Below are 23,118 nucleotides of genomic sequence, written 5' to 3' on the forward strand. Positions count from 1 at the left end.
TTGGCACGTTGGACTTTGCATGCAAAGGTACCAGTCCAAATCTTGGGGGTACTATTTTATTACTCTTGACCTTTTCTATTTCTGTCACCTTTGTTTATTGATAGCTCAAATCCAACACCAGTAGGTTGAAAGAGACAATTATTGATTCCTTTCAAAACGTCCATCAGCTTGAACAAGTTACAGAAATACAAACATTATAATACGTTTACATCACATTCCTACACAAAATAGTGTGACATTAAGAAATCCTATCCTGTTTTTCTGAAATGCATTTCAGAGGCCTGATTCCCAGCATCCCTTTTTGAAGCTTTCTGCGCTATTGATAAGGCGAATTTAGCACATTTTGAAAGAGAAGTGTTCTTAAATCAAACCTAGAGAACCACAATGACGGTATCATTCAGATAGTACAAATGTTTTTGTATATTAGTATGGAAATTGTGAAATAAAACGTTTTTCATGCTGATTTTCAACAGTCGATCTGCAATCGTGAAACATAAGCTTTTGCTTGGAGGCCTCACAGGTACTGATCTAATTTTCTCTTTTAAGATTATTCACAAATCATATGATATGCTTTGTATAAATCAACTATATTGTTAGATCAAAATTGAGTAAAAAGTGACTATCTCAATTTCATGACATATAGAAGAGTAAGGAGAAGAAGCTCATGTTTCAAATGTGGAGAGGCAACAACTTTTCATTATTTTCACCTCTACTAATTATATGCATTTTTATAATGTATGTGTTTATGTTGTCCTATAAATATACAGAGACATATAGCAAGATATAGGGAGATACATACGTGTAAAGTGGATATGTACAAGTTTATAAGTAAATGAGATGTTTTTCCAATTAATAATTCTAAGAACTGAATGGAAAAAGAAAATCGTAAAGTTTAGATAAGTCCCACTGTGATTTGTACTCAGATCCCGGTTTTCAGAGTCTAGAGTGCTAAGCATGATACCATCAAACCACCTGTACCAGGTTGAGCTTTTCATTTTGAGAGAAGAGATTGCATTCACGGGGGAATCTTATATTTTATTGCAAAATCGTATCTCACATAAAAAGTACTGTTCAACAGAGTGATAGCGTTACTTGAGTCCTCTGGGCAACATCCTTCCCTAACATAGTTCAATATGCAAAAGTTGAACAGAATAGAAAAGTAATAACATTCTGTTGGTCTTTGACTGTAGAACATTAAAAACTTTGAAATGTTCACATTGCTGCAGCAATTTGCTCCCTTGTCACATGGGAGGTTCCATGTTGTAATGGTTAGCACTTTGGACTTTGAATCCAAGGATCCGAGTTCAAATCTCGGTGGGACCACTTTCATGACTGTTGATCAAATCTTTTTCTGTCAAGTGTATTCATAAATATCACAAATCTAACACGGGTAGAGTGAAACATTAATTTATTGATTGTATTCTGAAAGTCTATTCGATGTGAGCAAATGATAGAACTTTTAGAAAACATGGAAATTAAATGGCTCAAAATAATGAGACATTTTGCGAGCTGACTCTGTTTTCTCAAACTCATCACAGGGGGCTGATGCAAGATATTACTTTCTTAAATCTTACTGTTATTGATAAGGGGAAGATGGAACTTTTTAATTGGAAATCCTTCATTAAAACAAAACTTGAGGAATCAAATTGTGTATTATGGGGACAGAAGATATGACGTTTTGAATAACAATCGTGAAATTCAGACACACATATATTTACACTCTGATTTTCTAAAGTAAATCCATAACCATAAAGTAAAATCTTTCGAAAGACGTGTCAAAGGTAATAATCTGAATTTCTCTTTCAAAGAAATTCACAATTAAATGCACTGTGTAAGTCAAGCATGTTGTCATATAAGAAATCAGCAAAAATTAACTATCTCATTACTGGTCATATAGATGAGAGAGGAAATGAACCTAACGTTTAAATTGTGGATGGGAAACAACAGTTTTTAGTTTTCAGCTTCAATACATATGTTTATGAATAATTGATTTCTTTATATAGTCTTATCGCTATCTAGACGGATATAGCTATGTATACATAGATGCATACTTATACGTTGATAAGTATCAGTATAAAACATTGACGTTATGTTTTTCCAAGACCAAATTCTAAGAAATGGGTGAAATAGTAAATCTCATAATTCAAGCAGGTCCCACCGAGATTTGAACTCGGATCGCTGGATTCAGAGTCCAGAGTGCTAACCATTACACCATGGAACCCTCCCATACATGAGTCATTTTTCCATTGAGACAAAAGAGAGCGCATTAGTGCGGGGGCATTTCTTACATTGATGAAACGATATCTCTGTTGAATGCTCATATTGTAAAGAGCTATAATGTGATTTGATTCTGTTCAGATACATTCTCCTTAACAGTGTTAAATATGCAAACGTTTATCAGGATAGGCAAGTTATATCATAATGATCATCTTTGACTGTAACATATTAAAACATTTTACATTTCCAAACTAATACACCCATTTCTTTGTCTCTCACATGGGATGCGCCAAAGAGCAATGATTGGCACGTTGGACTTTGCATGCAAAGGTACCAGTCCAAATCTTGGGGGTACTATTTTATTACTCTTGACCTTTTCTATTTCTGTCACCTTTGTTTATTGATAGCTCAAATCCAACACCAGTAGGTTGAAAGAGACAATTATTGATTCCTTTCAAAACGTCCATCAGCTTGAACAAGTTACAGAAATACAAACATTATAATACGTTTACATCACATTCCTACACAAAATAGTGTGACATTAAGAAATCCTATCCTGTTTTTCTGAAATGCATTTCAGAGGCCTGATTCCCAGCATCCCTTTTTGAAGCTTTCTGCGCTATTGATAAGGCGAATTTAGCACATTTTGAAAGAGAAGTGTTCTTAAATCAAACCTAGAGAACCACAATGACGGTATCATTCAGATAGTACAAATGTTTTTGTATATTAGTATGGAAATTGTGAAATAAAACGTTTTTCATGCTGATTTTCAACAGTCGATCTGCAATCGTGAAACATAAGCTTTTGCTTGGAGGCCTCACAGGTACTGATCTAATTTTCTCTTTTAAGATTATTCACAAATCATATGATATGCTTTGTATAAATCAACTATATTGTTAGATCAAAATTGAGTAAAAAGTGACTATCTCAATTTCATGACATATAGAAGAGTAAGGAGAAGAAGCTCATGTTTCAAATGTGGAGAGGCAACAACTTTTCATTATTTTCACCTCTACTAATTATATGCATTTTTATAATGTATGTGTTTATGTTGTCCTATAAATATACAGAGACATATAGCAAGATATAGGGAGATACATACGTGTAAAGTGGATATGTACAAGTTTATAAGTAAATGAGATGTTTTTCCAATTAATAATTCTAAGAACTGAATGGAAAAAGAAAATCGTAAAGTTTAGATAAGTCCCACTGTGATTTGTACTCAGATCCCGGTTTTCAGAGTCTAGAGTGCTAAGCATGATACCATCAAACCACCTGTACCAGGTTGAGCTTTTCATTTTGAGAGAAGAGATTGCATTCACGGGGGAATCTTATATTTTATTGCAAAATCGTATCTCACATAAAAAGTACTGTTCAACAGAGTGATAGCGTTACTTGAGTCCTCTGGGCAACATCCTTCCCTAACATAGTTCAATATGCAAAAGTTGAACAGAATAGAAAAGTAATAACATTCTGTTGGTCTTTGACTGTAGAACATTAAAAACTTTGAAATGTTCACATTGCTGCAGCAATTTGCTCCCTTGTCACATGGGAGGTTCCATGTTGTAATGGTTAGCACTTTGGACTTTGAATCCAAGGATCCGAGTTCAAATCTCGGTGGGACCACTTTCATGACTGTTGATCAAATCTTTTTCTGTCAAGTGTATTCATAAATATCACAAATCTAACACGGGTAGAGTGAAACATTAATTTATTGATTGTATTCTGAAAGTCTATTCGATGTGAGCAAATGATAGAACTTTTAGAAAACATGGAAATTAAATGGCTCAAAATAATGAGACATTTTGCGAGCTGACTCTGTTTTCTCAAACTCATCACAGGGGGCTGATGCAAGATATTACTTTCTTAAATCTTACTGTTATTGATAAGGGGAAGATGGAACTTTTTAATTGGAAATCCTTCATTAAAACAAAACTTGAGGAATCAAATTGTGTATTATGGGGACAGAAGATATGACGTTTTGAATAACAATCGTGAAATTCAGACACACATATATTTACACTCTGATTTTCTAAAGTAAATCCATAACCATAAAGTAAAATCTTTCGAAAGACGTGTCAAAGGTAATAATCTGAATTTCTCTTTCAAAGAAATTCACAATTAAATGCACTGTGTAAGTCAAGCATGTTGTCATATAAGAAATCAGCAAAAATTAACTATCTCATTACTGGTCATATAGATGAGAGAGGAAATGAACCTAACGTTTAAATTGTGGATGGGAAACAACAGTTTTTAGTTTTCAGCTTCAATACATATGTTTATGAATAATTGATTTCTTTATATAGTCTTATCGCTATCTAGACGGATATAGCTATGTATAAATAGATGCATACTTATACGTTGATAAGTATCAGTATAAAACATTGACGTTATGTTTTTCCAAGACCAAATTCTAAGAAATGGGTGAAATAGTAAATCTCATAATTCAAGCAGGTCCCACCGAGATTTGAACTCGGATCGCGGGATTCAGAGTCCAGAGTGCTAACCATTACACCATGGAACCCTCCCATACATGAGTAATTTTTCCATTGAGACAAAAGAGAGCGCATTAGTGCGGGGGCATTTCTTACATTGATGAAACGATATCTCTGTTGAATGCTCATAGTGTAAAGAGCTATAATGTGATTTGATTCTGTTCAGATACATTCTCCTTAACAGTGTTAAATATGCAAACGTTTATCAGGATAGGCAAGTTATATCATAATGATCATCTTTGACTGTAACATATTAAAACATTTTACATTTCCAAACTAATACACCCATTTCTTTGTCTCTCACATGGGATGCGCCAAAGAGCAATGATTGGCACGTTGGACTTTGCATGCAAAGGTACCAGTCCAAATCTTGGGGGTACTATTTTATTACTCTTGACCTTTTCTATTTCTGTCACCTTTGTTTATTGATAGCTCAAATCCAACACCAGTAGGTTGAAAGAGACAATTATTGATTCCTTTCAAAACGTCCATCAGCTTGAACAAGTTACAGAAATACAAACATTATAATACGTTTACATCACATTCCTACACAAAATAGTGTGACATTAAGAAATCCTATCCTGTTTTTCTGAAATGCATTTCAGAGGCCTGATTCCCAGCATCCCTTTTTGAAGCTTTCTGCGCTATTGATAAGGCGAATTTAGCACATTTTGAAAGAGAAGTGTTCTTAAATCAAACCTAGAGAACCACAATGACGGTATCATTCAGATAGTACAAATGTTTTTGTATATTAGTATGGAAATTGTGAAATAAAACGTTTTTCATGCTGATTTTCAACAGTCGATCTGCAATCGTGAAACATAAGCTTTTGCTTGGAGGCCTCACAGGTACTGATCTAATTTTCTCTTTTAAGATTATTCACAAATCATATGATATGCTTTGTATAAATCAACTATATTGTTAGATCAAAATTGAGAAAAAAGTGACTATCTCAATTTCATGACATATAGAAGAGTAAGGAGAAGAAGCTCATGTTTCAAATGTGGAGAGGCAACAACTTTTCATTATTTTCACCTCTACTAATTATATGCATTTTTATAATGTATGTGTTTATGTTGTCCTATAAATATACAGAGACATATAGCAAGATATAGGGAGATACATACGTGTAAAGTGGATATGTACAAGTTTATAAGTAAATGAGATGTTTTTCCAATTAATAATTCTAAGAACTGAATGGAAAAAGAAAATCGTAAAGTTTAGATAAGTCCCACTGTGATTTGTACTCAGATCCCGGTTTTCAGAGTCTAGAGTGCTAAGCATGATACCATCAAACCACCTGTACCAGGTTGAGCTTTTCATTTTGAGAGAAGAGATTGCATTCACGGGGGAATCTTATATTTTATTGCAAAATCGTATCTCACATAAAAAGTACTGTTCAACAGAGTGATAGCGTTACTTGAGTCCTCTGGGCAACATCCTTCCCTAACATAGTTCAATATGCAAAAGTTGAACAGAATAGAAAAGTAATAACATTCTGTTGGTCTTTGACTGTAGAACATTAAAAACTTTGAAATGTTCACATTGCTGCAGCAATTTGCTCCCTTGTCACATGGGAGGTTCCATGTTGTAATGGTTAGCACTTTGGACTTTGAATCCAAGGATCCGAGTTCAAATCTCGGTGGGACCACTTTCATGACTGTTGATCAAATCTTTTTCTGTCAAGTGTATTCATAAATATCACAAATCTAACACGGGTAGAGTGAAACATTAATTTATTGATTGTATTCTGAAAGTCTATTCGATGTGAGCAAATGATAGAACTTTTAGAAAACATGGAAATTAAATGGCTCAAAATAATGAGACATTTTGCGAGCTGACTCTGTTTTCTCAAACTCATCACAGGGGGCTGATGCAAGATATTACTTTCTTAAATCTTACTGTTATTGATAAGGGGAAGATGGAACTTTTTAATTGGAAATCCTTCATTAAAACAAAACTTGAGGAATCAAATTGTGTATTATGGGGACAGAAGATATGACGTTTTGAATAACAATCGTGAAATTCAGACACACATATATTTACACTCTGATTTTCTAAAGTAAATCCATAACCATAAAGTAAAATCTTTCGAAAGACGTGTCAAAGGTAATAATCTGAATTTCTCTTTCAAAGAAATTCACAATTAAATGCACTGTGTAAGTCAAGCATGTTGTCATATAAGAAATCAGCAAAAATTAACTATCTCATTACTGGTCATATAGATGAGAGAGGAAATGAACCTAACGTTTAAATTGTGGATGGGAAACAACAGTTTTTAGTTTTCAGCTTCAATACATATGTTTATGAATAATTGATTTCTTTATATAGTCTTATCGCTATCTAGACGGATATAGCTATGTATAAATAGATGCATACTTATACGTTGATAAGTATCAGTATAAAACATTGACGTTATGTTTTTCCAAGACCAAATTCTAAGAAATGGGTGAAATAGTAAATCTCATAATTCAAGCAGGTCCCACCGAGATTTGAACTCGGATCGCGGGATTCAGAGTCCAGAGTGCTAACCATTACACCATGGAACCCTCCCATACATGAGTCATTTTTCCATTGAGACAAAAGAGAGCGCATTAATGCGGGGGCATTTCTTACATTGATGAAACGATATCTCTGTTGAATGCTCATAGTGTAAAGAGCTATAATGTGATTTGATTCTGTTCAGATACATTCTCCTTAACAGTGTTAAATATGCAAACGTTTATCAGGATAGGCAAGTTATATCATAATGATCATCTTTGACTGTAACATATTAAAACATTTTACATTTCCAAACTAATACACCCATTTCTTTGTCTCTCACATGGGATGCGCCAAAGAGCAATGATTGGCACGTTGGACTTTGCATGCAAAGGTACCAGTCCAAATCTTGGGGGTACTATTTTATTACTCTTGACCTTTTCTATTTCTGTCACCTTTGTTTATTGATAGCTCAAATCCAACACCAGTAGGTTGAAAGAGACAATTATTGATTCCTTTCAAAACGTCCATCAGCTTGAACAAGTTACAGAAATACAAACATTATAATACGTTTACATCACATTCCTACACAAAATAGTGTGACATTAAGAAATCCTATCCTGTTTTTCTGAAATGCATTTCAGAGGCCTGATTCCCAGCATCCCTTTTTGAAGCTTTCTGCGCTATTGATAAGGCGAATTTAGCACATTTTGAAAGAGAAGTGTTCTTAAATCAAACCTAGAGAACCACAATGACGGTATCATTCAGATAGTACAAATGTTTTTGTATATTAGTATGGAAATTGTGAAATAAAACGTTTTTCATGCTGATTTTCAACAGTCGATCTGCAATCGTGAAACATAAGCTTTTGCTTGGAGGCCTCACAGGTACTGATCTAATTTTCTCTTTTAAGATTATTCACAAATCATATGATATGCTTTGTATAAATCAACTATATTGTTAGATCAAAATTGAGTAAAAAGTGACTATCTCAATTTCATGACATATAGAAGAGTAAGGAGAAGAAGCTCATGTTTCAAATGTGGAGAGGCAACAACTTTTCATTATTTTCACCTCTACTAATTATATGCATTTTTATAATGTATGTGTTTATGTTGTCCTATAAATATACAGAGACATATAGCAAGATATAGGGAGATACATACGTGTAAAGTGGATATGTACAAGTTTATAAGTAAATGAGATGTTTTTCCAATTAATAATTCTAAGAACTGAATGGAAAAAGAAAATCGTAAAGTTTAGATAAGTCCCACTGTGATTTGTACTCAGATCCCGGTTTTCAGAGTCTAGAGTGCTAAGCATGATACCATCAAACCACCTGTACCAGGTTGAGCTTTTCATTTTGAGAGAAGAGATTGCATTCACGGGGGAATCTTATATTTTATTGCAAAATCGTATCTCACATAAAAAGTACTGTTCAACAGAGTGATAGCGTTACTTGAGTCCTCTGGGCAACATCCTTCCCTAACATAGTTCAATATGCAAAAGTTGAACAGAATAGAAAAGTAATAACATTCTGTTGGTCTTTGACTGTAGAACATTAAAAACTTTGAAATGTTCACATTGCTGCAGCAATTTGCTCCCTTGTCACATGGGAGGTTCCATGTTGTAATGGTTAGCACTTTGGACTTTGAATCCAAGGATCCGAGTTCAAATCTCGGTGGGACCACTTTCATGACTGTTGATCAAATCTTTTTCTGTCAAGTGTATTCATAAATATCACAAATCTAACACGGGTAGAGTGAAACATTAATTTATTGATTGTATTCTGAAAGTCTATTCGATGTGAGCAAATGATAGAACTTTTAGAAAACATGGAAATTAAATGGCTCAAAATAATGAGACATTTTGCGAGCTGACTCTGTTTTCTCAAACTCATCACAGGGGGCTGATGCAAGATATTACTTTCTTAAATCTTACTGTTATTGATAAGGGGAAGATGGAACTTTTTAATTGGAAATCCTTCATTAAAACAAAACTTGGGGAATCAAATTGTGTATTATGGGGACAGAAGATATGACGTTTTGAATAACAATCGTGAAATTCAGACACACATATATTTACACTCTGATTTTCTAAAGTAAATCCATAACCATAAAGTAAAATCTTTCGAAAGACGTGTCAAAGGTAATAATCTGAATTTCTCTTTCAAAGAAATTCACAATTAAATGCACTGTGTAAGTCAAGCATGTTGTCATATAAGAAATCAGCAAAAATTAACTATCTCATTACTGGTCATATAGATGAGAGAGGAAATGAACCTAACGTTTAAATTGTGGATGGGAAACAACAGTTTTTAGTTTTCAGCTTCAATACATATGTTTATGAATAATTGATTTCTTTATATAGTCTTATCGCTATCTAGACGGATATAGCTATGTATACATAGATGCATACTTATACGTTGATAAGTATCAGTATAAAACATTGACGTTATGTTTTTCCAAGACCAAATTCTAAGAAATGGGTGAAATAGTAAATCTCATAATTCAAGCAGGTCCCACCGAGATTTGAACTCGGATCGCTGGATTCAGAGTCCAGAGTGCTAACCATTACACCATGGAACCCTCCCATACATGAGTAATTTTTCCATTGAGACAAAAGAGAGCGCATTAGTGCGGGGGCATTTCTTACATTGATGAAACGATATCTCTGTTGAATGCTCATAGTGTAAAGAGCTATAATGTGATTTGATTCTGTTCAGATACATTCTCCTTAACAGTGTTAAATATGCAAACGTTTATCAGGATAGGCAAGTTATATCATAATGATCATCTTTGACTGTAACATATTAAAACATTTTACATTTCCAAACTAATACACCCATTTCTTTGTCTCTCACATGGGATGCGCCAAAGAGCAATGATTGGCACGTTGGACTTTGCATGCAAAGGTACCAGTCCAAATCTTGGGGGTACTATTTTATTACTCTTGACCTTTTCTATTTCTGTCACCTTTGTTTATTGATAGCTCAAATCCAACACCAGTAGGTTGAAAGAGACAATTATTGATTCCTTTCAAAACGTCCATCAGCTTGAAAAAGTTACAGAAATACAAACATTATAATACGTTTACATCACATTCCTACACAAAATAGTGTGACATTAAGAAATCCTATCCTGTTTTTCTGAAATGCATTTCAGAGGCCTGATTCCCAGCATCCCTTTTTGAAGCTTTCTGCGCTATTGATAAGGCGAATTTAGCACATTTTGAAAGAGAAGTGTTCTTAAATCAAACCTAGAGAACCACAATGACGGTATCATTCAGATAGTACAAATGTTTTTGTATATTAGTATGGAAATTGTGAAATAAAACGTTTTTCATGCTGATTTTCAACAGTCGATCTGCAATCGTGAAACATAAGCTTTTGCTTGGAGGCCTCACAGGTACTGATCTAATTTTCTCTTTTAAGATTATTCACAAATCATATGATATGCTTTGTATAAATCAACTATATTGTTAGATCAAAATTGAGTAAAAAGTGACTATCTCAATTTCATGACATATAGAAGAGTAAGGAGAAGAAGCTCATGTTTCAAATGTGGAGAGGCAACAACTTTTCATTATTTTCACCTCTACTAATTATATGCATTTTTATAATGTATGTGTTTATGTTGTCCTATAAATATACAGAGACATATAGCAAGATATAGGGAGATACATACGTGTAAAGTGGATATGTACAAGTTTATAAGTAAATGAGATGTTTTTCCAATTAATAATTCTAAGAACTGAATGGAAAAAGAAAATCGTAAAGTTTAGATAAGTCCCACTGTGATTTGTACTCAGATCCCGGTTTTCAGAGTCTAGAGTGCTAAGCATGATACCATCAAACCACCTGTACCAGGTTGAGCTTTTCATTTTGAGAGAAGAGATTGCATTCACGGGGGAATCTTATATTTTATTGCAAAATCGTATCTCACATAAAAAGTACTGTTCAACAGAGTGATAGCGTTACTTGAGTCCTCTGGGCAACATCCTTCCCTAACATAGTTCAATATGCAAAAGTTGAACAGAATAGAAAAGTAATAACATTCTGTTGGTCTTTGACTGTAGAACATTAAAAACTTTGAAATGTTCACATTGCTGCAGCAATTTGCTCCCTTGTCACATGGGAGGTTCCATGTTGTAATGGTTAGCACTTTGGACTTTGAATCCAAGGATCCGAGTTCAAATCTCGGTGGGACCACTTTCATGACTGTTGATCAAATCTTTTTCTGTCAAGTGTATTCATAAATATCACAAATCTAACACGGGTAGAGTGAAACATTAATTTATTGATTGTATTCTGAAAGTCTATTCGATGTGAGCAAATGATAGAACTTTTAGAAAACATGGAAATTAAATGGCTCAAAATAATGAGACATTTTGCGAGCTGACTCTGTTTTCTCAAACTCATCACAGGGGGCTGATGCAAGATATTACTTTCTTAAATCTTACTGTTATTGATAAGGGGAAGATGGAACTTTTTAATTGGAAATCCTTCATTAAAACAAAACTTGAGGAATCAAATTGTGTATTATGGGGACAGAAGATATGACGTTTTGAATAACAATCGTGAAATTCAGACACACATATATTTACACTCTGATTTTCTAAAGTAAATCCATAACCATAAAGTAAAATCTTTCGAAAGACGTGTCAAAGGTAATAATCTGAATTTCTCTTTCAAAGAAATTCACAATTAAATGCACTGTGTAAGTCAAGCATGTTGTCATATAAGAAATCAGCAAAAATTAACTATCTCATTACTGGTCATATAGATGAGAGAGGAAATGAACCTAACGTTTAAATTGTGGATGGGAAACAACAGTTTTTAGTTTTCAGCTTCAATACATATGTTTATGAATAATTGATTTCTTTATATAGTCTTATCGCTATCTAGACGGATATAGCTATGTATAAATAGATGCATACTTATACGTTGATAAGTATCAGTATAAAACATTGACGTTATGTTTTTCCAAGACCAAATTCTAAGAAATGGGTGAAATAGTAAATCTCATAATTCAAGCAGGTCCCACCGAGATTTGAACTCGGATCGCGGGATTCAGAGTCCAGAGTGCTAACCATTACACCATGGAACCCTCCCATACATGAGTCATTTTTCCATTGAGACAAAAGAGAGCGCATTAATGCGGGGGCATTTCTTACATTGATGAAACGATATCTCTGTTGAATGCTCATAGTGTAAAGAGCTATAATGTGATTTGATTCTGTTCAGATACATTCTCCTTAACAGTGTTAAATATGCAAACGTTTATCAGGATAGGCAAGTTATATCATAATGATCATCTTTGACTGTAACATATTAAAACATTTTACATTTCCAAACTAATACACCCATTTCTTTGTCTCTCACATGGGATGCGCCAAAGAGCAATGATTGGCACGTTGGACTTTGCATGCAAAGGTACCAGTCCAAATCTTGGGGGTACTATTTTATTACTCTTGACCTTTTCTATTTCTGTCACCTTTGTTTATTGATAGCTCAAATCCAACACCAGTAGGTTGAAAGAGACAATTATTGATTCCTTTCAAAACGTCCATCAGCTTGAACAAGTTACAGAAATACAAACATTATAATACGTTTACATCACATTCCTACACAAAATAGTGTGACATTAAGAAATCCTATCCTGTTTTTCTGAAATGCATTTCAGAGGCCTGATTCCCAGCATCCCTTTTTGAAGCTTTCTGCGCTATTGATAAGGCGAATTTAGCACATTTTGAAAGAGAAGTGTTCTTAAATCAAACCTAGAGAACCACAATGACGGTATCATTCAGATAGTACAAATGTTTTTGTATATTAGTATGGAAATTGTGAAATAAAACGTTTTTCATGCTGATTTTCAACAGTCGATCTGCAATCGTGAAACATAAGCTTTTGCTTGGAGGCCTCACAGGTACTGATCTAATTTTCTCTTTTAAGATTATTCACAAATCATATGATATGCTTTGTATAAATCAACTATATTGTTAGATCAAAATTGAGTAAAAAGTGACTATCTCAATTTCATGACATATAGAAGAGTAAGGAGAAGAAGCTCATGTTTCAAATGTGGAGAGGCAACAACTTTTCATTATTTTCACCTCTACTAATTATATGCATTTTTATAATGTATGTGTTTATGTTGTCCTATAAATATACAGAGACATATAGCAAGATATAGGGAGATACATACGTGTAAAGTGGATATGTACAAGTTTATAAATAAATGAGATGTTTTTCCAATTAATAATTCTAAGAACTGAATGGAAAAAGAAAATCGTAAAGTTTAGATAAGTCCCACTGTGATTTGTACTCAGATCCCGGTTTTCAGAGTCTAGAGTGCTAAGCATGATACCATCAAACCACCTGTACCAGGTTGAGCTTTTCATTTTGAGAGAAGAGATTGCATTCACGGGGGAATCTTATATTTTATTGCAAAATCGTATCTCACATAAAAAGTACTGTTCAACAGAGTGATAGCGTTACTTGAGTCCTCTGGGCAACATCCTTCCCTAACATAGTTCAATATGCAAAAGTTGAACAGAATAGAAAAGTAATAACATTCTGTTGGTCTTTGACTGTAGAACATTAAAAACTTTGAAATGTTCACATTGCTGCAGCAATTTGCTCCCTTGTCACATGGGAGGTTCCATGTTGTAATGGTTAGCACTTTGGACTTTGAATCCAAGGATCCGAGTTCAAATCTCGGTGGGACCACTTTCATGACTGTTGATCAAATCTTTTTCTGTCAAGTGTATTCATAAATATCACAAATCTAACACGGGTAGAGTGAAACATTAATTTATTGATTGTATTCTGAAAGTCTATTCGATGTGAGCAAATGATAGAACTTTTAGAAAACATGGAAATTAAATGGCTCAAAATAATGAGACATTTTGCGAGCTGACTCTGTTTTCTCAAACTCATCACAGGGGGCTGATGCAAGATATTACTTTCTTAAATCTTACTGTTATTGATAAGGGGAAGATGGAACTTTTTAATTGGAAATCCTTCATTAAAACAAAACTTGAGGAATCAAATTGTGTATTATGGGGACAGAAGATATGACGTTTTGAATAACAATCGTGAAATTCAGACACACATATATTTACACTCTGATTTTCTAAAGTAAATCCATAACCATAAAGTAAAATCTTTCGAAAGACGTGTCAAAGGTAATAATCTGAATTTCTCTTTCAAAGAAATTCACAATTAAATGCACTGTGTAAGTCAAGCATGTTGTCATATAAGAAATCAGCAAAAATTAACTATCTCATTACTGGTCATATAGATGAGAGAGGAAATGAACCTAACGTTTAAATTGTGGATGGGAAACAACAGTTTTTAGTTTTCAGCTTCAATACATATGTTTATGAATAATTGATTTCTTTATATAGTCTTATCGCTATCTAGACGGATATAGCTATGTATACATAGATGCATACTTATACGTTGATAAGTATCAGTATAAAACATTGACGTTATGTTTTTCCAAGACCAAATTCTAAGAAATGGGTGAAATAGTAAATCTCATAATTCAAGCAGGTCCCACCGAGATTTGAACTCGGATCGCTGGATTCAGAGTCCAGAGTGCTAACCATTACACCATGGAACCCTCCCATACATGAGTCATTTTTCCATTGAGACAAAAGAGAGCGCATTAGTGCGGGGGCATTTCTTACATTGATGAAACGATATCTCTGTTGAATGCTCATAGTGTAAAGAGCTATAATGTGATTTGATTCTGTTCAGATACATTCTCCTTAACAGTGTTAAATATGCAAACGTTTATCAGGATAGGCAAGTTATATCATAATGATCATCTTTGACTGTAACATATTAAAACATTTTACATTTCCAAACTAATACACCCATTTCTTTGTCTCTCACATGGGATGCGCCAAAGAGCAATGATTGGCACGTTGGACTTTGCATGCAAAGGTACCAGTCCAAATCTTGGGGGTACTATTTTATTACTCTTGACCTTTTCTATTTCTGTCACCTTTGTTTATTGATAGCTCAAATCCAACACCAGTAGGTTGAAAGAGACAATTATTGATTCCTTTCAAAACGTCCATCAGCTTGAAAAAGTTACAGAAATACAAACATTATAATACGTTTACATCACATTCCTACACAAAATAGTGTGACATTAAGAAATCCTATCCTGTTTTTCTGAAATGCATTTCAGAGGCCTGATTCCCAGCATCCCTTTTTGAAGCTTTCTGCGCTATTGATAAGGCGAATTTAGCACATTTTGAAAGAGAAGTGTTCTTAAATCAAACCTAGAGAACCACAATGACGGTATCATTCAGATAGTACAAATGTTTTTGTATATTAGTATGGAAATTGTGAAATAAAACGTTTTTCATGCTGATTTTCAACAGTCGATCTGCAATCGTGAAACATAAGCTTTTGCTTGGAGGCCTCACAGGTACTGATCTAATTTTCTCTTTTAAGATTATTCACAAATCATATGATATGCTTTGTATAAATCAACTATATTGTTAGATCAAAATTGAGTAAAAAGTGACTATCTCAATTTCATGACATATAGAAGAGTAAGGAGAAGAAGCTCATGTTTCAAATGTGGAGAGGCAACAACTTTTCATTATTTTCACCTCTACTAATTATATGCATTTTTATAATGTATGTTTTTATGTTGTCCTATAAATATACAGAGACATATAGCAAGATATAGGGAGATACATACGTGTAAAGTGGATATGTACAAGTTTATAAATAAATGAGATGTTTTTCCAATTAATAATTCTAAGAACTGAATGGAAAAAGAAAATCGTAAAGTTTAGATAAGTCCCACTGTGATTTGTACTCAGATCCCGGTTTTCAGAGTCTAGAGTGCTAAGCATGATACCATCAAACCACCTGTACCAGGTTGAGCTTTTCATTTTGAGAGAAGAGATTGCATTCACGGGGGAATCTTATATTTTATTGCAAAATCGTATCTCACATAAAAAGTACTGTTCAACAGAGTGATAGCGTTACTTGAGTCCTCTGGGCAACATCCTTCCCTAACATAGTTCAATATGCAAAAGTTGAACAGAATAGAAAAGTAATAACATTCTGTTGGTCTTTGACTGTAGAACATTAAAAACTTTGAAATGTTCACATTGCTGCAGCAATTTGCTCCCTTGTCACATGGGAGGTTCCATGTTGTAATGGTTAGCACTTTGGACTTTGAATCCAAGGATCCGAGTTCAAATCTCGGTGGGACCACTTTCATGACTGTTGATCAAATCTTTTTCTGTCAAGTGTATTCATAAATATCACAAATCTAACACGGGTAGAGTGAAACATTAATTTATTGATTGTATTCTGAAAGTCTATTCGATGTGAGCAAATGATAGAACTTTTAGAAAACATGGAAATTAAATGGCTCAAAATAATGAGACATTTTGCGAGCTGACTCTGTTTTCTCAAACTCATCACAGGGGGCTGATGCAAGATATTACTTTCTTAAATCTTACTGTTATTGATAAGGGGAAGATGGAACTTTTTAATTGGAAATCCTTCATTAAAACAAAACTTGAGGAATCAAATTGTGTATTATGGGGACAGAAGATATGACGTTTTGAATAACAATCGTGAAATTCAGACACACATATATTTACACTCTGATTTTCTAAAGTAAATCCATAACCATAAAGTAAAATCTTTCGAAAGACGTGTCAAAGGTAATAATCTGAATTTCTCTTTCAAAGAAATTCACAATTAAATGCACTGTGTAAGTCAAGCATGTTGTCATATAAGAAATCAGCAAAAATTAACTATCTCATTACTGGTCATATAGATGAGAGAGGAAATGAACCTAACGTTTAAATTGTGGATGGGAAACAACAGTTTTTAGTTTTCAGCTTCAATACATATGTTTATGAATAATTGATTTCTTTATATAGTCTTATCGCTATCTAGACGGATATAGCTATGTATACATAGATGCATACTTATACGTTGATAAGTATCAGTATAAAACATTGACGTTATGTTTTTCCAAGACCAAATTCTAAGAAATGGGTGAAATAGTAAATCTCATAATTCAAGCAGGTCCCACCGAGATTTGAACTCGGATCGCTGGATTCAGAGTCCAGAGTGCTAACCATTACACCATGGAACCCTCCCATACATGAGTCATTTTTCCATTGAGACAAAAGAGAGCGCATTAGTGCGGGGGCATTTCTTACATTGATGAAACGATATCTCTGTTGAATGCTCATAGTGTAAAGAGCTATAATGTGATTTGATTCTGTTCAGATACATTCTCCTTAACAGTGTTAAATATGCAAACGTTTATCAGGATAGGCAAGTTATATCATAATGATCATCTTTGACTGTAACATATTAAAACATTTTACATTTCCAAACTAATACACCCATTTCTTTGTCTCTCACATGGGATGCGCCAAAGAGCAATGATTGGCACGTTGGACTTTGCATGCAAAGGTACCAGTCCAAATCTTGGGGGTACTATTTTATTACTCTTGACCTTTTCTATTTCTGTCACCTTTGTTTATTGATAGCTCAAATCCAACACCAGTAGGTTGAAAGAGACAATTATTGATTCCTTTCAAAACGTCCATCAGCTTGAAAAAGTTACAGAAATACAAACATTATAATACGTTTACATCACATTCCTACACAAAATAGTGTGACATTAAGAAATCCTATCCTGTTTTTCTGAAATGCATTTCAGAGGCCTGATTCCCAGCATCCCTTTTTGAAGCTTTCTGCGCTATTGATAAGGCGAATTTAGCACATTTTGAAAGAGAAGTGTTCTTAAATCAAACCTAGAGAACCACAATGACGGTATCATTCAGATAGTACAAATGTTTTTGTATATTAGTATGGAAATTGTGAAATAAAACGTTTTTCATGCTGATTTTCAACAGTCGATCTGCAATCGTGAAACATAAGCTTTTGCTTGGAGGCCTCACAGGTACTGATCTAATTTTCTCTTTTAAGATTATTCACAAATCATATGATATGCTTTGTATAAATCAACTATATTGTTAGATCAAAATTGAGTAAAAAGTGACTATCTCAATTTCATGACATATAGAAGAGTAAGGAGAAGAAGCTCATGTTTCAAATGTGGAGAGGCAACAACTTTTCATTATTTTCACCTCTACTAATTATATGCATTTTTATAATGTATGTGTTTATGTTGTCCTATAAATATACAGAGACATATAGCAAGATATAGGGAGATACATACGTGTAAAGTGGATATGTACAAGTTTATAAATAAATGAGATGTTTTTCCAATTAATAATTCTAAGAACTGAATGGAAAAAGAAAATCGTAAAGTTTAGATAAGTCCCACTGTGATTTGTACTCAGATCCCGGTTTTCAGAGTCTAGAGTGCTAAGCATGATACCATCAAACCACCTGTACCAGGTTGAGCTTTTCATTTTGAGAGAAGAGATTGCATTCACGGGGGAATCTTATATTTTATTGCAAAATCGTATCTCACATAAAAAGTACTGTTCAACAGAGTGATAGCGTTACTTGAGTCCTCTGGGCAACATCCTTCCCTAACATAGTTCAATATGCAAAAGTTGAACAGAATAGAAAAGTAATAACATTCTGTTGGTCTTTGACTGTAGAACATTAAAAACTTTGAAATGTTCACATTGCTGCAGCAATTTGCTCCCTTGTCACATGGGAGGTTCCATGTTGTAATGGTTAGCACTTTGGACTTTGAATCCAAGGATCCGAGTTCAAATCTCGGTGGGACCACTTTCATGACTGTTGATCAAATCTTTTTCTGTCAAGTGTATTCATAAATATCACAAATCTAACACGGGTAGAGTGAAACATTAATTTATTGATTGTATTCTGAAAGTCTATTCGATGTGAGCAAATGATAGAACTTTTAGAAAACATGGAAATTAAATGGCTCAAAATAATGAGACATTTTGCGAGCTGACTCTGTTTTCTCAAACTCATCACAGGGGGCTGATGCAAGATATTACTTTCTTAAATCTTACTGTTATTGATAAGGGGAAGATGGAACTTTTTAATTGGAAATCCTTCATTAAAACAAAACTTGAGGAATCAAATTGTGTATTATGGGGACAGAAGATATGACGTTTTGAATAACAATCGTGAAATTCAGACACACATATATTTACACTCTGATTTTCTAAAGTAAATCCATAACCATAAAGTAAAATCTTTCGAAAGACGTGTCAAAGGTAATAATCTGAATTTCTCTTTCAAAGAAATTCACAATTAAATGCACTGTGTAAGTCAAGCATGTTGTCATATAAGAAATCAGCAAAAATTAACTATCTCATTACTGGTCATATAGATGAGAGAGGAAATGAACCTAACGTTTAAATTGTGGATGGGAAACAACAGTTTTTAGTTTTCAGCTTCAATACATATGTTTATGAATAATTGATTTCTTTATATAGTCTTATCGCTATCTAGACGGATATAGCTATGTATACATAGATGCATACTTATACGTTGATAAGTATCAGTATAAAACATTGACGTTATGTTTTTCCAAGACCAAATTCTAAGAAATGGGTGAAATAGTAAATCTCATAATTCAAGCAGGTCCCACCGAGATTTGAACTCGGATCGCTGGATTCAGAGTCCAGAGTGCTAACCATTACACCATGGAACCCTCCCATACATGAGTAATTTTTCCATTGAGACAAAAGAGAGCGCATTAGTGCGGGGGCATTTCTTACATTGATGAAACGATATCTCTGTTGAATGCTCATAGTGTAAAGAGCTATAATGTGATTTGATTCTGTTCAGATACATTCTCCTTAACAGTGTTAAATATGCAAACGTTTATCAGGATAGGCAAGTTATATCATAATGATCATCTTTGACTGTAACATATTAAAACATTTTACATTTCCAAACTAATACACCCATTTCTTTGTCTCTCACATGGGATGCGCCAAAGAGCAATGATTGGCACGTTGGACTTTGCATGCAAAGGTACCAGTCCAAATCTTGGGGGTACTATTTTATTACTCTTGACCTTTTCTATTTCTGTCACCTTTGTTTATTGATAGCTCAAATCCAACACCAGTAGGTTGAAAGAGACAATTATTGATTCCTTTCAAAACGTCCATCAGCTTGAAAAAGTTACAGAAATACAAACATTATAATACGTTTACATCACATTCCTACACAAAATAGTGTGACATTAAGAAATCCTATCCTGTTTTTCTGAAATGCATTTCAGAGGCCTGATTCCCAGCATCCCTTTTTGAAGCTTTCTGCGCTATTGATAAGGCGAATTTAGCACATTTTGAAAGAGAAGTGTTCTTAAATCAAACCTAGAGAACCACAATGACGGTATCATTCAGATAGTACAAATGTTTTTGTATATTAGTATGGAAATTGTGAAATAAAACGTTTTTCATGCTGATTTTCAACAGTCGATCTGCAATCGTGAAACATAAGCTTTTGCTTGGAGGCCTCACAGGTACTGATCTAATTTTCTCTTTTAAGATTATTCACAAATCATATGATATGCTTTGTATAAATCAACTATATTGTTAGATCAAAATTGAGTAAAAAGTGACTATCTCAATTTCATGACATATAGAAGAGTAAGGAGAAGAAGCTCATGTTTCAAATGTGGAGAGGCAACAACTTTTCATTATTTTCACCTCTACTAATTATATGCATTTTTATAATGTATGTGTTTATGTTGTCCTATAAATATACAGAGACATATAGCAAGATATAGGGAGATACATACGTGTAAAGTGGATATGTACAAGTTTATAAGTAAATGAGATGTTTTTCCAATTAATAATTCTAAGAACTGAATGGAAAAAGAAAATCGTAAAGTTTAGATAAGTCCCACTGTGATTTGTACTCAGATCCCGGTTTTCAGAGTCTAGAGTGCTAAGCATGATACCATCAAACCACCTGTACCAGGTTGAGCTTTTCATTTTGAGAGAAGAGATTGCATTCACGGGGGAATCTTATATTTTATTGCAAAATCGTATCTCACATAAAAAGTACTGTTCAACAGAGTGATAGCGTTACTTGAGTCCTCTGGGCAACATCCTTCCCTAACATAGTTCAATATGCAAAAGTTGAACAGAATAGAAAAGTAATAACATTCTGTTGGTCTTTGACTGTAGAACATTAAAAACTTTGAAATGTTCACATTGCTGCAGCAATTTGCTCCCTTGTCACATGGGAGGTTCCATGTTGTAATGGTTAGCACTTTGGACTTTGAATCCAAGGATCCGAGTTCAAATCTCGGTGGGACCACTTTCATGACTGTTGATCAAATCTTTTTCTGTCAAGTGTATTCATAAATATCACAAATCTAACACGGGTAGAGTGAAACATTAATTTATTGATTGTATTCTGAAAGTCTATTCGATGTGAGCAAATGATAGAACTTTTAGAAAACATGGAAATTAAATGGCTCAAAATAATGAGACATTTTGCGAGCTGACTCTGTTTTCTCAAACTCATCACAGGGGGCTGATGCAAGATATTACTTTCTTAAATCTTACTGTTATTGATAAGGGGAAGATGGAACTTTTTAATTGGAAATCCTTCATTAAAACAAAACTTGAGGAATCAAATTGTGTATTATGGGGACAGAAGATATGACGTTTTGAATAACAATCGTGAAATTCAGACACACATATATTTACACTCTGATTTTCTAAAGTAAATCCATAACCATAAAGTAAAATCTTTCGAAAGACGTGTCAAAGGTAATAATCTGAATTTCTCTTTCAAAGAAATTCACAATTAAATGCACTGTGTAAGTCAAGCATGTTGTCATATAAGAAATCAGCAAAAATTAACTATCTCATTACTGGTCATATAGATGAGAGAGGAAATGAACCTAACGTTTAAATTGTGGATGGGAAACAACAGTTTTTAGTTTTCAGCTTCAATACATATGTTTATGAATAATTGATTTCTTTATATAGTCTTATCGCTATCTAGACGGATATAGCTATGTATAAATAGATGCATACTTATACGTTGATAAGTATCAGTATAAAACATTGACGTTATGTTTTTCCAAGACCAAATTCTAAGAAATGGGTGAAATAGTAAATCTCATAATTCAAGCAGGTCCCACCGAGATTTGAACTCGGATCGCGGGATTCAGAGTCCAGAGTGCTAACCATTACACCATGGAACCCTCCCATACATGAGTAATTTTTCCATTGAGACAAAAGAGAGCGCATTAGTGCGGGGGCATTTCTTACATTGATGAAACGATATCTCTGTTGAATGCTCATAGTGTAAAGAGCTATAATGTGATTTGATTCTGTTCAGATACATTCTCCTTAACAGTGTTAAATATGCAAACGTTTATCAGGATAGGCAAGTTATATCATAATGATCATCTTTGACTGTAACATATTAAAACATTTTACATTTCCAAACTAATACACCCATTTCTTTGTCTCTCACATGGGATGCGCCAAAGAGCAATGATTGGCACGTTGGACTTTGCATGCAAAGGTACCAGTCCAAATCTTGGGGGTACTATTTTATTACTCTTGACCTTTTCTATTTCTGTCACCTTTGTTTATTGATAGCTCAAATCCAACACCAGTAGGTTGAAAGAGACAATTATTGATTCCTTTCAAAACGTCCATCAGCTTGAACAAGTTACAGAAATACAAACATTATAATACGTTTACATCACATTCCTACACAAAATAGTGTGACATTAAGAAATCCTATCCTGTTTTTCTGAAATGCATTTCAGAGGCCTGATTCCCAGCATCCCTTTTTGAAGCTTTCTGCGCTATTGATAAGGCGAATTTAGCACATTTTGAAAGAGAAGTGTTCTTAAATCAAACCTAGAGAACCACAATGACGGTATCATTCAGATAGTACAAATGTTTTTGTATATTAGTATGGAAATTG

The 23,118-nt window shown here is 33.9% G+C and overlaps 18 non-coding genes across 18 annotated transcripts; 9 read left to right on the top strand and 9 right to left on the bottom strand.

The window, feature by feature from the left end:
* The first annotated feature begins 1,251 nt into the window (after positions 1–1,251).
* Positions 1,252–1,323, top strand: TRNAQ-UUG (transfer RNA glutamine (anticodon UUG)). The gene has a single exon. It is a non-coding gene; the product is annotated as a tRNA-Gln (tRNA).
* Positions 1,324–2,149: 826 nt separating this feature from the next.
* On the bottom strand, positions 2,150–2,221 carry TRNAQ-CUG (transfer RNA glutamine (anticodon CUG)). Its single transcript has one exon. It is a non-coding gene; the product is annotated as a tRNA-Gln (tRNA).
* A 1,550-nt stretch (positions 2,222–3,771) lies between these two features.
* TRNAQ-UUG (transfer RNA glutamine (anticodon UUG)) lies at positions 3,772–3,843 on the top strand. The gene has a single exon. It is a non-coding gene; the product is annotated as a tRNA-Gln (tRNA).
* Positions 3,844–4,669: 826 nt separating this feature from the next.
* On the bottom strand, positions 4,670–4,741 carry TRNAQ-CUG (transfer RNA glutamine (anticodon CUG)). The gene has a single exon. It is a non-coding gene; the product is annotated as a tRNA-Gln (tRNA).
* Positions 4,742–6,291: 1,550 nt separating this feature from the next.
* TRNAQ-UUG (transfer RNA glutamine (anticodon UUG)) lies at positions 6,292–6,363 on the top strand. The gene has a single exon. It is a non-coding gene; the product is annotated as a tRNA-Gln (tRNA).
* Positions 6,364–7,189: 826 nt separating this feature from the next.
* Positions 7,190–7,261, bottom strand: TRNAQ-CUG (transfer RNA glutamine (anticodon CUG)). The gene has a single exon. It is a non-coding gene; the product is annotated as a tRNA-Gln (tRNA).
* A 1,550-nt stretch (positions 7,262–8,811) lies between these two features.
* Positions 8,812–8,883, top strand: TRNAQ-UUG (transfer RNA glutamine (anticodon UUG)). The gene has a single exon. It is a non-coding gene; the product is annotated as a tRNA-Gln (tRNA).
* An 826-nt stretch (positions 8,884–9,709) lies between these two features.
* Positions 9,710–9,781, bottom strand: TRNAQ-CUG (transfer RNA glutamine (anticodon CUG)). The gene has a single exon. It is a non-coding gene; the product is annotated as a tRNA-Gln (tRNA).
* Positions 9,782–11,331: 1,550 nt separating this feature from the next.
* TRNAQ-UUG (transfer RNA glutamine (anticodon UUG)) lies at positions 11,332–11,403 on the top strand. The gene has a single exon. It is a non-coding gene; the product is annotated as a tRNA-Gln (tRNA).
* An 826-nt stretch (positions 11,404–12,229) lies between these two features.
* On the bottom strand, positions 12,230–12,301 carry TRNAQ-CUG (transfer RNA glutamine (anticodon CUG)). Its single transcript has one exon. It is a non-coding gene; the product is annotated as a tRNA-Gln (tRNA).
* A 1,550-nt stretch (positions 12,302–13,851) lies between these two features.
* Positions 13,852–13,923, top strand: TRNAQ-UUG (transfer RNA glutamine (anticodon UUG)). The gene has a single exon. It is a non-coding gene; the product is annotated as a tRNA-Gln (tRNA).
* An 826-nt stretch (positions 13,924–14,749) lies between these two features.
* TRNAQ-CUG (transfer RNA glutamine (anticodon CUG)) lies at positions 14,750–14,821 on the bottom strand. Its single transcript has one exon. It is a non-coding gene; the product is annotated as a tRNA-Gln (tRNA).
* Positions 14,822–16,371: 1,550 nt separating this feature from the next.
* TRNAQ-UUG (transfer RNA glutamine (anticodon UUG)) lies at positions 16,372–16,443 on the top strand. Its single transcript has one exon. It is a non-coding gene; the product is annotated as a tRNA-Gln (tRNA).
* An 826-nt stretch (positions 16,444–17,269) lies between these two features.
* TRNAQ-CUG (transfer RNA glutamine (anticodon CUG)) lies at positions 17,270–17,341 on the bottom strand. The gene has a single exon. It is a non-coding gene; the product is annotated as a tRNA-Gln (tRNA).
* Positions 17,342–18,891: 1,550 nt separating this feature from the next.
* Positions 18,892–18,963, top strand: TRNAQ-UUG (transfer RNA glutamine (anticodon UUG)). The gene has a single exon. It is a non-coding gene; the product is annotated as a tRNA-Gln (tRNA).
* Positions 18,964–19,789: 826 nt separating this feature from the next.
* TRNAQ-CUG (transfer RNA glutamine (anticodon CUG)) lies at positions 19,790–19,861 on the bottom strand. The gene has a single exon. It is a non-coding gene; the product is annotated as a tRNA-Gln (tRNA).
* A 1,550-nt stretch (positions 19,862–21,411) lies between these two features.
* Positions 21,412–21,483, top strand: TRNAQ-UUG (transfer RNA glutamine (anticodon UUG)). Its single transcript has one exon. It is a non-coding gene; the product is annotated as a tRNA-Gln (tRNA).
* An 826-nt stretch (positions 21,484–22,309) lies between these two features.
* Positions 22,310–22,381, bottom strand: TRNAQ-CUG (transfer RNA glutamine (anticodon CUG)). The gene has a single exon. It is a non-coding gene; the product is annotated as a tRNA-Gln (tRNA).
* Positions 22,382–23,118: the final 737 nt, after the last annotated feature.

Source organism: Lissotriton helveticus, chromosome 4_1, assembly GCF_964261635.1.
Source record: "Lissotriton helveticus chromosome 4_1, aLisHel1.1, whole genome shotgun sequence".
In the NCBI taxonomy this organism is placed as follows: domain Eukaryota; kingdom Metazoa; phylum Chordata; class Amphibia; order Caudata; family Salamandridae; genus Lissotriton; species Lissotriton helveticus.